The 13,452-nt window shown below is 45.4% G+C and overlaps 1 protein-coding gene across 5 annotated transcripts in view; it reads right to left on the bottom strand.

Moving 5' to 3' along the window:
• PCSK6 (proprotein convertase subtilisin/kexin type 6) overlaps positions 1-13,452 on the bottom strand; it is a 183,567-nt gene that overhangs the window by 84,926 nt on the left and 85,189 nt on the right. The window lies entirely within an intron of this gene.

The following is a 13,452-nucleotide window of genomic DNA, read 5'->3' as shown; positions in this document are numbered from 1 at the left end:
AGGCCAAGCTCCATGTGTGCAGTGGCCATGCCAATGAATTTTCAATCTTGAGCTATTTAAGACATAACAGAAAAGAGGAATTTTTTCTGATTATAAGCATCACATATGCTCTTTGCAGAAAGTTTGGAAAATAGAGAAATAACTAGTGATAATATTTTGGTTATTTTCTTCCAGTACTTTTCTTTGGCCACAGCAGGCATTTTCTCTCCAAGTTCTTTTTTTACCACAGAACTTCATACAGAACATTTCCCTGCACCATTAAAGACTCCTCTAAGACACGATTGTAAATGGTTGCAGCTTCCCCTCCTTTGCACCCCAGCCCTGGATGCAGTTTTGTGGAGCTTTGCCTCCCTGAGCAGAGAGGCCCCTAGCTCCCCTAGCCTGGACTGGATCTATTTGTGCAGAATCCCAGAATCTGCATCCACATATAGCCAGTATGCCAAAAATAGAAACTCTGAATACAAATGATTTTAAAAGACACAACAGTGACTTTTCCCCAGGATGAAAAGAGATGGTACAGGGCTCTGGCAGGAGGAACCACGGGAAGGAGACTCTCTGAGGGGACGCCCTCCCCAGGAGCTCAGGGACAGATGTTTTATATAAATTCAATCTTTCTGTCCCACCCTTTAAACTGTAATTGTAGAGATGCTCCACTGTCACTTTTGGTGGAGAGTGGAGGGGCAGAAATCCCGAACACATAAATTTCAAATGATGCCTAATCTCTCAGTCAGTAACACATGGATTGTAGATGAACAAATAAAAGTACTTTGTGATTTGTCGGGGTGAGTTGAAACTTCCTACCTACAGAGCACGTGAAGATGATTTAAATGCAGTAAATTCTTCCACCCTATCAATTTATGCTGCCCGGTTCTGAAAGGTTCAGGTTGCCCTGAAGTGTTCTCCTTAATGCCTGCCCTAACCCTCATGGTCCCTGTTATGAGCTGAGAGAAAAAAGGTCAGAGGCACTGTACAGGGTCCCTGGGAGGCCAAGTCGGACAGTCACAGTCTAGGGCATGCCATCCCTAGCAAACCAGAAACTCTTGCTCCCAAAGTCTGGAAATTGTACTCAAAATAGGTATCACAGAAATTTATAGCAGTGAGAGTAAGGTCTGGGAGACATCAGTTCAATGACAGTGTCGAGAGCCATTTGGGAGTGTCAGCCAAAGCGGCACAGGTGGTGACAGAGGGTGGTGCTGGAATCATTGGAAGAACCATCTCTTTATGGCCCGAAGGCCTTGACAATGATAAGTAGAAATAAATTTTAGCTTTAATGCTCTCTGTTCTATTTTCCAGCTCCTCATCTATTTCCCTTCCTCCCTTTACTACCTGTGGTGGACTGAATATATCTCCCCAAATTCACATGTTGAAGCCCCAACCCCCAGTATGATGAAGGTAGGATTTTTAGGCGGTAATTAGATTTAGATGAAGTCCTGAGGGGGGTGCTCCCATGATGGGCAGAGTGCCAGTATGAGAAGAGTCAACAGAGAGCTTGCTTCTTCTGTCTCCACCACATGAGGACACCGAGAAGGTAGCCATCTTCGAGCCATGAAGTGGGCTGTCACAGAGGAAGAGAATGGGTTGGCATCTTGATCTTGAACTGCCGTCACAGGGGGAGAGAATGGGTTGGCATCTTGATCTTGAACTTTCTAGCTTCCGGAACTATGAGAAATAACTGTCTGTTGTTTAAGCTCCCAGTCTGTGGAATTTTGTTATGGTAGCCCAAATGGATGCAGACAGTATCTCAGCTGTCTGGCTTAGGATGGCCCCTGGAAGCCACCACTGTGCAGGCACAAAGATGGTGCCACATGGCAAATGGATGTGGATGCCTCTTCACCACTGCCAAGGAGAGGCCTGTGGAATAGAGCCCTCCCCCACACTGTGCCTTGGAGGGGGCACGAGGGTGATGGGGCATGCCACAGGTGACAGCCCTGCCGGGACCACCAACTAGTGATGCAGGGAATTTACCTCATGTCACTAGGCCCCCGTTTCCTGTAGGTCGCAGTGATGAAAGTTATTGTATCTACAGAGGTGCCAGAAAAACTAAAAAAGATGATTAAGGTAAAATGCCTGGCAATAAGCACCCAATGTGCATGTTAGTTGTTAGTGTAAACCTGCTAATTCTTAGTTTTCCCAACTGCAAAAAATGGGAGTGAAGACATCAATTTCCGGGGTTGTTAATTACTTTTTACCTTTATTTTAAAAACATATACTATATTGATATGTATGAAGGATCATATGTTACATATGTATTAGTGATAAAGTCTAAAAAAATAACTGACACCCATGAACCCTCCATCCATTCAATGCAAATATAAACCTGACTGATTGGGGTCTCTACCCACACCCTGCCCTTCACAGAGGAAACTCCTCCAAATTTTAGATTATTCTTTTCATTGCCTTTTAAAAACTAGTGTTTCTTTCCAACTAGGGCCCGGCAGAATGGCTCCCGCAAAGAAGGTAGTGACCAGAGAATACACCATCAACATTCACAAACATATCCATGGAGTGGGTTTCAAGAAGCGTGCCCCTCGAGCACTCAAAGAGATCCGGAAATTTGCCATGAAGGAGATGGGAACTCCAGATGTGCGCATTGACACCAGGCTCAACAAAGCTGTCTGGGCCAAAGGAATAAGAAATGTTCCATACCGTATCTGTGTGCGGTTGTCCAGAAAACGTAACGAGGATGAAGATTCACCAAACAAGCTCTACACACTGGTTACCTATGTACCTGTCACCACTTTCAAAAATCTACAGACTGTTAATGTGGATGAGAACTAATCGCTGATTGTCAAATAAAGGTATAAAACTAAAAAAAAAAAAAGAAATAAAAAAATTAAAAAACTAGTGTTTTAACACAATTGTATGCTTCCTTGAATAATATATATAGCTTAGTCTTGCTTGTACTGGGAAACAATCCTTTGTTGGTTATACACATTATAAATATCTTCTTCCAGTTGATACGGCCTTTTCTTCTCACTGATTATGCTCCTTTTGACAGACAGGGATACTTAATTTCAATGTAGTAAGAAGAACTTCCCTTTGAAGATCAAGGGAATTATGATAGGGGTTAAACTTATCCAAGTTCATTGGCATCTCTTATGGGGTTCCTTTCTCCCTCTTAGAGGTGAGGCAGAGCCATGGTCATATCATCTCAGGCTATACCTCCTCTTTTCTGATTTCTGGGTGGACACGAGGAATCAGGGTGATCTGAAATGTTTTTTGTTTTTGTTTTTGTTTTTGTTTTAGATTTTATTCATTTATTCATGAGAGACACAGAGAGAGGCAGAGACATAGGCAGAGGGAGAAGCAGGCTCCCTGTGGGGATCCTGATGTAAGACTCAATCCCAGGACCCCAGGATCATGACCTGAGCCAAAGGCAGACGCTTAACCACTGAGCCATCAAGATGCCCCTGAAATATTATCTTTCTTCAGTCACTGCTCTGTGAGCCCAGGGCCTCCTATGTCAGAAACACTAGGCCCAGGTGTGGCTGACTCAGCCACCAGCCCAAAGAGAGGGGCCATAAGCCGTACAGAACACTGGCCTTGTGGTGTGGCAAAGGTGTGGCCTCTGGCAAGATAAAGAGCAACTCACAGCAGCAGGGAGGGGCCAGGGATCAGAGAGTCCTGGGGTGGGATCTCAGCTCTGCCTAACCTTGGGCCAAGAGCTCAAACTCTCTGAGCCCTTGTTTTCCACAATGATTACCTGGCAGAGTAGTTGAGAGGATTAAATATATGTTGAGGCCACAGCACCTAGTGCTGTTTGAGAAACGGTGGCCTTGTTCTATATGCCCTTATATTCCACTGGGTGCTTGCCAGGGCAGGAGAAGACCCTGCCAGCCACACAGGCAGCCAAAATCAATTCTGATGTTCTAGTGCCAAAATGTAACCTGCTGTTCTAGACCTCTCCATACAAGTTATAGGTGTCGGAACACCTACTTTTAAAAAAATTTCAGTATAATGAATGTACAGTATTATATTCACTTCAGGCATACAATATAATGATTCAACAATTCTATGCATTTACTCAGTGCTCAGCTACTACTTTTGAACAAGAAGAACAAGAGGCCAGAAGACATAAAAAATACAGTAAAAAAAGATGACCAGAATAATTTCTCAACACCTCTCACGCTGCTTTTCATCTTGGAAGAAGAGTGACTGATGTGTGAGGAAGAAAGCATAATGTCTTTAGATTTTAATGAAGCATCTATTTTTCCCAACACTGACAATTTGCCAACAAAGAAAAGGTAAATATTTTCAATGGAAACCTGCTGTTCCAATATTAGCTTTAAATGTGAATGGTTTTCTGGAAATGCCAAATTGAAGAAAAACAGTAATCATTTCTCTCATGAAAAAAGAAAGACCCATTTACCATAAACTGTCAGGTACAAAAAAAAAAAAAAAATTGGGGCAAGTTGTTTGTATGGCAAATTAGCTCCGGGTGGTGGTGCACTGCAGGCAAGCTGGGTTCAGAGCTCACAGTAGCTGGACAAATGTGCTCCACTGGTCCGCCCTGAGGACCAGGCTATGGGAGGAGCACTAAGGAAAAGGAAGATGGTGTTTTCCAGGAGCTACAGGATCCCATGAGTTGGGATCAGAATGTTCTCAGGGCTCAATCCCCACCCAGGCAGACAGCCCTGGAAGGCACAGAAGCTACATCCGAGAGCAAACCATACAGGCTTGCCTCACTTTAAACAACATATGCTTTCCTATAAAACCGCCTGGACCCAGTAATATTTTACATGCCCTGGAGAACTTGCTGAAATGAATGATTTTACAAGTCTCTTGGTCAAGTGTAAATAACCAGCCGTACTTTTTTTTTTCCAGAGTGACCTGTCCTTCCTCCCCTTCTCCCCCTGCTACTAATTTATAGTGCAAGTTTTGAAATTACAGCCTATCGACATGCAGTTGACCCTGTAAAGCAGCGCAAGACACAGCCTTTCCCCTGAACTTTCCAAGGAAGCTCAATATTAAAAGGCATGGCAAGGTCAGCGTGCCTAGATTCAGAGATAAATTCTTTAAGGAGGTGTTTATGCTAAAATGAGGCCATCTGGGTGGGCCCTAATCCAATGTGACTGATATCCTTATAAGAAGAGGACATTTGGGGGATCCCTGGGTGGCGCAGCGGTTTAGCGCCTGCCTTTGGCCCAGGACGCGATCCTGGAGACCTAGGATCGAATCCCACGTCGGGCTCCCTGCATGGAGCCTGCTTCTCCCTCTGCTTGTGTCTCTGCCTCTCTCTCTCTCTCTCTCTCTCTCTCTCGCTCGCGCTCTCTCTCTCTCTCTGTGTGACTATCATGAATAAATAAATAAAATCTTAAAAAAAAAAAAAAGAAGAGGACATTTGCATCGAAAGATGAATGGATAAAGAAGATGTGGTCTATGTATACAATGGAATATTACTCAGCCATTAGAAATGACAAATACCCACCATTTGCTTCAACGTGGATGGAACTGGAGGGTATTATGCTGAGTGAAATAGGTCAATCGGAGAAGGACAAACCTTATATGGTCTCATTCATTTGGGGAATATAAATAATAGTGAAAGGGAATATAAGGGAAGGGAGAAGAAATGTGTGGGAAATATCAGAAAGGGAGACAGAACATAAAGACTCCTAACTCTGGGAAACGAACTAGGGGTGGTAGAAGGGAAGGAGGGCGGGGGGTGGGGGTGAATGGGTGACGGGCACTGAGGGGGACACTTGATGGGATGAGCACTGGGTGTTATTCTATATGTTGGTAAATTGAACACCAATAAAAAAATTAATTTATTAAAAAAAATAATAAAATAGTCAGCCAAGTGGAAAAAAAGAAAAAGAAAAGGACATTTGGACACAGACAACACCTAGACCAGACCAAGTGACGAGCATGGGAAGACCCAGCAAGAAGCAACCATCTGCAAGCCAAGGAGAGAAGCCTCCCAAGAAACCAAACCTGCCAACACTTTGGTCTTGCACTTCTAGCCTCCAGAATTGAGAGAAAATAAATTTCTGTTGATGAACTAAAAAAAAAAAAAGAGAGAGAGGAACAAGAAGAACACACACACACACACACACACACACACACACACACACACAACATAAGTAGTCAGTTATCAGCCCAGGTTGTTATCTCTGGAGGAAGGCAGGGGAGCAGGACATGCTGAGCCCACTTTTGTTTATTGAAAAGTAATGGATTTTGCCTTTAGCAAATGAATGGCAATGCAAGAGCAATGAACAGCAACAAGTAAAATTAGATTGTAGCTTTCTGAGTGTGATAAATAGGCCTCCCCAACAAATTTTGCTCATTAATCCTGAGTTTATTTTAATAAATCCACAGAGAATTGGTTTTGGGGGTTTTTCTGTTGTTTTTTTCCGTCCCCCCCCCTCCCCCCCAATATTACAGTACATTCTGTTCTAGCAGCAGCCATTCTGGGCCAAGTGAGGTTTCAACAGTTGTTTAGAAATGTTACAAACCTAAAAGGTTTCGGTCAACTCTACTTATTGCCTAAGACTGTAACACGCTCTCCAATCTCTGAATATGCTCATACGTGACAGCCTTGTTCTACAAACCCCAGGGAGCTGTGGTCTGCTGGGTTGTCAAGGCACATCTATGTTCACCATTGTTATGTGAAATGCTTAGAGACCACTGATTGAAAAGCAAGCCAAGTCTCTCTTGGTCTCCGGCTCTGTTCTTGATCTCCTGATAGAGCCAGACTATCTCCTTCCAGAGCAGAAAGAAATGCAGCTGTAGCCAGTGCTATACCACCAGTAAACTCATGGGCATGTCCTACAATGAAGCCCATGTCAGCTAGGGTCTTGCTTTAACCATGTCATTTTTTTTTTTAAGATTTTATTTATTTTGAGAGAGAGAGAGAGCACACACAAGTGGGGGAAGGGCAAGAGACAGAGGCAGAGGGAGAAGCAGACTCGCACTGAGCAGGGAGCCTGACACGGGGTTCTATCCCAGGACCCTGAGATCATGACCTGAGCTAAAGGCAGATGCTTCCCCTACTGAGCCAAGCCCCCCAACCATGTCTTTTATTTTGTTATTCTGATGCTCTGACCTCTTAGGGCCTTGTTGTTGACTTTGGACAGACTGACACCTTCATACCCCAGGGCTAGACAGTTCCTCAAAATAGTAAAGCACTCTCCCAAGAGGCATGCCTTTCATGGACAGACTAATCAATCCAGAGCCCACACTTGCAACTGCCTCCTTTATGGAGCTCTCGGGCTCTGGGATCACCCTCCAACTACTCTAATCACCCCACGACCAGGTACCAGACAACTAGGGACAGCCCTTCAGCCCCAGAGCCCACTGAAATTATTCAAATGAACCAATCCCAACTCTGCTTCCTCTGCCATGCCCACTCTTCCAGAAGAAACCACTACAAAGGCTTCAGCCCATGCCTTCTCTTGCTCCCTCTGCCTGCCCCCTCCCCTCCCCACCAGCCCTGATGCTTGACCTCCAGGCCTCCAAGGCATGGAGTACTCTCTAGGGAACTGTGAGTGACAAACTCTGTTCGATGACCATTGTCTCCTGATCTGTTGGCCTCCCCAGGCCAAAACAATAATGAAAGCTATAGCTTAAAACAGGTCACTCTTTCATAATTGGGTTCTGTTGGTTTTTCAAAAAATGGTTAAAAACTAGAAGACCTCAGTCCCTGTCTTGAGATTTGAAATCTAGACTGGCTGTCTTAGGTCTCCTGACCAAGGAACAGGGGCCAGAGAACAACAGTGGATCACCTAAAGGCACCAGATATTCAGGGAGAGTTGGCGGCTTGGGCCACTACTGGACACGACAGCATGCTTCTGAGCCAGATGGGGCACCCATAAATACACTCTGTGCATGCGGGGAGCAAGGGACCCTGATGGGATGTTCACTTGTGATAGAGTAAGGGAACACATGCCCTGAACTGGCCTCTGAAGGTGGTAGAAATAAGACATTCAAATTGTTTGGCCACAAACAAAGGCCACTGGAGGAGGCTCAGCCTGTTACTTAAGACTTGAAAGCACATCTCTCCATCTTTCTCACATACACCCGGAAGCAGCTAACATCTCATCCAGTGTCTGTGAGGGCAGTCTCCAGAGCCCAGATTGTGTGCCCCAAGACATCCAAGAGCCAGTCTCATCTGTCCTGTGGGGGTGACTGCAGGAGGGTGGTTTGGGAGGCCACAGCTGCCAGGGAGACATAGGGGTGAGGCAGTTATGGCTGTTCTTGTCCATTTCCTCCTTCCCCCAGCTACTGCTTAGCCTAGGATGCTCAGATCCAGCAGGCAGGAGACTCTGATGACAATGTGGAGGTGAGAACCAGGGAGGTGGGGAGTCCCAGCTCCTATACAGTAGCTGCCCACATTAACTAAATCCCATGCACCTCCCAATGTGTCTCAAATCCTACTGCAGTCGAAAATATACTTGGAGCCCTTGAAGATTAATCTGTAGCTTAAACTGTCCTCTTCAAATGCTCACAAGCCTAAACTGCTTAATGGAAACGCTAATGAGACTGAGAATTCTGTGACTCGGAATTAACATAATTAACTAATTTATGAGCCCAGACTAATTTAGCTGTTATGTACTTAACATTTTTGTGTTTATGAAAGGAAAAAACATGATTCAGCTCCCCAATCAAAATATGGAATAAAAAGGCCAACAGAGGGATCCCTGGGTGGCGCAGCGGTTTGGCGCCTACCTTTGGCCCAGGGCGCGATCCTGGAGACCCAGGATCGAGTCCCACTTCGGGCTCCGGGTGCATGGAGCCTGCTTCTCCCTCTGCCTGTGTCTCTGCTTCTCTCTCACTCTCTGTGTGTGACTATCATAAATAAAAATTTTAAAAAAAAAAAACCTTCTTAAAAAAAAAGGCCAACGGAAATTTGGCTATTGCTCTTTTTCAGTTTTCCTTCCCAGAACCAGAGTAAACACATGCTGAAAAGATGCACGTACTTCTTGCGGCCTGAGAAGGGGAGCTGTTCTGTTTCTAAGTACCTGCCAGGCCCAAGGTGGGGTGTCCTCGCAGCCTCCAGCTGCCCTGCTCCCTTCCTGCCTGCCCGCAGTAGCCTTGGGATCTGCTTCCCAGGACAGTGGTGCTTCTCCACGGCTAGAAGCAGGTGTGAAGTACCCAGAAAACACCTGTCCCAGGTGACACTCATCTGGCCTCAGGAAGATGTCTGAATCTTGTTAAGCATCACATGTGGGAGGCCTGCTGAAAGCAAGGCACCTCCTCACGTTAAAGGGGCAGGGGCTTCACTCCCCTGCCTTACAGGATGCTGGGATGCCTCCCCCTCTCCCCCCCCCCCCCCCCCCACCAAGCCAAGAATACCCTGATGCAGTGGCCAGGCTCAGACCCTCAGCACACAGCCTGGGAGACGCCTTCATGTTCCTGAGGACAGAAGGAAAGGCTTTGTCCCATGGGAGGTAGCTTGTAGGTGAGCTGCTCTTGCTGCTGAGCCACTGGCAGCCAAGGCTGAGAGCTGCCCACCACCCACGCCAACAGGAAGCACAAGGGGTGAGAGGGATGAGCATGACACGGAATGAGAAAGAGAGAAACTGGGGCAGCCCCAGTGGCGCAGCAGTTTAGCACTGCCTGCGGCCCAGGGCGTGATCCTGGAGACCCGGGATCGAGTCCCGCGTTGGGCTCCATGCGTGGAACCTGCTTCTCCCTCTGCCTCTCTCTCTCTGTATCTCTATGAATAAATAAAATAAAAAGTCTTTAAAAAAAAAAAAGAGAGAGAGAAAGAGGGGAAACTGCATAGGAAGGGATTCTTTTAAAAGAGTAAAGAAAGGTGTACTGGCAGGGTTTTTTGTTTTGTTTTTGTGGTTGTGCACTGGATTTCTTTATTGTAATGCAAATGTAGATTAAGCTTCTTTACTTGCTTAAGGCATCCATTATAAAGAGGAGTCCACTTCAAAGACTATCTATGGCAAATAAACAAATTGCCAGCCACAGTAGATAAAGGGTCAGGCCACCTTCCCCCTTCACACCACCCCCCTACCTCCATCCAGGCTCCTTTGTTTTAGAGATCTTGGTTGATTATTTTGATGACTGACCATTTGGGTCACTTGTCTTTTCTCTTCCCAGCACTTGAAATTCCCACTCTGGTATTTTATATTCTCACTCTCACCAATAGAGTGAGCCCATGGATCCCTAGGTCCCCATCCTCCACCCCAAAGAAGGCAGACCCTCCTCCCCATACACACCACCTGTGCATGCAGTCTCTCTCTGTACCTATGACCTTGCAACGTGGCCCTCGGTGCTGTGTCATTTTCAGGTTGTCAGTAATAAACCTATGTTTTTAAGTTTCCTGATATCTGTTGCTGAAGGCTGTGTTGCAATCGTAATAAGAACCACAGGGGTTGGTCCAGTTCTAACATCAGTTCAGAAAGGGGAGAAGGCCATGCAAAGCTCACCTGGGGCCTATAGCAAATGACTGCATTAATTGGCTGAAATGGGCACAAAACAAAGGTGAGAAGAAAGGCTAGAAACAATATCTATCCAAAACACTATCCTTTGTCTCTGCCCTCCTATGTTATTTCCATCATCAGACGAAGGTCGAAAAGCCTAGTTTATTATATTTTAGGCTAAGAATGGGAAACAAGGCCAAAATTGCTTTTGGGAGGAAAATTAATTTGGTCGAGGAAAAGAATACACATGCACGCCATGGAAACTTCCTTTTGCTTCTGTTCCTGCTCCCAGGGCTTGGTGGCTGCTGTCCTCATCTAATCACCACTATGTCCCAGCACTAGAGAGACCCCACTGCAAAGGACAAGCCGGGCTTCAAGTCAGCAGGCCTGAGTTTACATCTTGGCTCTGCCTCCTAACAGCTGTGTGAGCCTAGGTGTGGTAGGTGATCTCTCTGATTATCACTTTTCCCTGGTATGAAATGGCAGTAATAATTCCAACTCAGGATCGTTCTGAGGATGAGATGCCAACAGCTGGTGGTGAGAGCTGTTATTATCATCACAATAAAAACACTAAGGAGATTGGACCATGACAGAAAACTGAGTACTCAGTCTATCTCTCCTTGGGGCCCAAATCCTCAGAAATAACATAAAAAAGAGAAGAAAAAAACCCAACAAATCCATAACAGCCCTGGAAAATGAATCAGAAGGTGAGATCTTTTGAGGAATTGTGGACAGACAGCAAGCAGATAGGATCAGCCAGTAGGAGCGATTCCAGAAGTACTTGATGCTCCCAGGCGTGGTGTGCAAGGACAGGAGGAGCCCCTGAGCAGGCCTGGGTGTGAGGAGCTAAGGAAGAAGCAGGTTAGCTGTCTCCCCCTTTAGGGTGAGAGCAGATGAGTAGCAGCAGGCTCTATTCAAACACTAGGGTAATGTAAGAGGGTCCTGAGGCCAGAGAGGTGGGACAGTGCCTCCCAGGGCCTAGGGAGTCCCCCCTCCACCCCCACCCTGCAACATAATCTAGCAGCAGTTCCCTCCCCCTCCCACATCATAGACAGACTGCTGCCATCAGGCCTGACAACCACCACAGCCAAACAAGGATCTGTGAGCACAATCACAAATGGATAACCAATGATCAGTAATTAGGGGGAAAACCAACATCAAGAAAGAGAACGACCAAATTAAAAAGCTAAACAAAAAGACAATAAGATAAACCCAAGGAGATATGGTTAATGTAGCAAATGGTAAAAAAATTTAAAGTATTTATTAATATCCTTCAAATGATATAAGAAAATACTGCATCTTAAAAAAAAAAAAAAAAAGCAACTAGAAGCCACTTCGCCCCATTCTTTTTGCCAAGAAAAGCGAAAACCCTGGACTCTGTGTAAAAAAACAAACATAAGACCTGAAAGGTAGAGAGAAGGCGGCAGACTATCTAGGGATCTTGGGACCCAAGGAACAAGATGGTGAGTTCCCCAGGAATGTCTCTCCTATCCCCAGACTTGGAAATGGAGCTGCTGGCAACCTGAAAGTACCAATGGGAGCAGACCAAAAACTAGTCCCCCAAAGCCTGTTCCCTCTAGGCAAAGCACCAACGATGGGCAACAAAGCAAGAAAGAACTTTTTCACACAATAACCACTCCAGCCAAACACCAGAGACAACCTTGTGGCACTATCCCTACACACAGCAGCAAAGACTAAGTGGGGAACCTAGACTTTCACTCTTGTCAGGCACTCCAACACCCCTCCTAGGTGCCTTTTCCCCTGCCTACCAAAAATGAGGCTCACCCCCATGGTGTCAGTGAAGATCCTGTGGGAAGCTTGGTCTTCTACCCTACCTGGCAGTTAAGAAGGTGTCTCTCTTCCTCCCTGCTGATGTCACATCAGGAGGCCTAGTGGTGTGTTAGGGTTTTCATCATCAACCACAGTAAGAATGTGACCCCACAATGGAGGACACATGAGGAGCCTGCTCAGCACTAATGAGAAGCCCTCCCACTCTCCCATGCCAACAGTGGGTGAGTGAGCAGACTTGGATGTCTACCTATACCTGGCAACAGTGAAGCAGGGGAGCCCCATCCCCCACCTAGCAGTGTCAGAGAAAGCAATCTGAAACAGGCTTAAGTAAGTTCCAAAGCAGGATGTCTGGGTGGCTCAGTGGTTGAGCATCTGACTTTGGCTCAGGTTGTGATCCCTGGGGTCCTGGGATTGAGTCCTGCATCAGGCTTCCCACAGGGAGCCTGCTTTTCCCTCTGCCTGTGTCTCTGCCTCTCTCTCTCTCTGTGTGTCTCTCATGAATAAATAAATAAAATCTTAAAAAAAAAAAAAAGATCCAGAGCTTCATAATATAATACAAATATGTAAGGTTTCAGTCGAAAGTCACACATGATAAAAAGAACTAGCAAGACCTCAAATGGAATGATAAAAGACAATCAATAGATGCCAATGCTGAGGTAACAGGGATGTCAGAAGTATTTTTTTGTTTGTTTGTTTTGTTTTTTAAAGATTTTATTTATTTATGAGAGACACAGGGAGAGAGAGAGAGAGAGGCAGAGACACAGGCAGAGGGAGAAGCAGGCTCCAGGCAGGGAGCCCAACATGGGACTTGATCCCAGGTCTCCAGGACCATGCCCTGGGCCAAAGGCTGCACTAGACCGCTGAGCCACCTGGGCTGCCCAGAAATATTTGATATAGATTTTAAAGCAGTGATGATACAAATGTTTCTCTGAGCAATTAGAACTATGTTTGAAACGAGTGAAAAAATATAAAACATCAATAAAGAAACAATATCTCGGTAAAGAAATAAAAGATATCAATATGCAATGAGTAGAAATTTTAGAATTGAAAATACAATAGTCAAAATTAAAGAACAAAGTGACTGAGTTTCACAACAGAATGCAGTGTACAGAAGAAAGAGTGAAAAGGAAGACAGAATAACAGAAATTGCCCAGTCTGACAACAGAGAGAAAACAGACTAAAAAACAACAACAACAACAAAACTCAATAAAAATGAACAGAGTCTGAGAGGCTTCTGGAACTATAACAAAAGATCTAACATTCTTATCACTGGAGTCCCAGGAGAAGA

Source organism: Vulpes vulpes, chromosome 14, assembly GCF_048418805.1.
Source record: "Vulpes vulpes isolate BD-2025 chromosome 14, VulVul3, whole genome shotgun sequence".
NCBI lineage: Eukaryota > Metazoa > Chordata > Mammalia > Carnivora > Canidae > Vulpes > Vulpes vulpes.
This window is presented reverse-complemented; position numbering and strand designations above follow the sequence as displayed.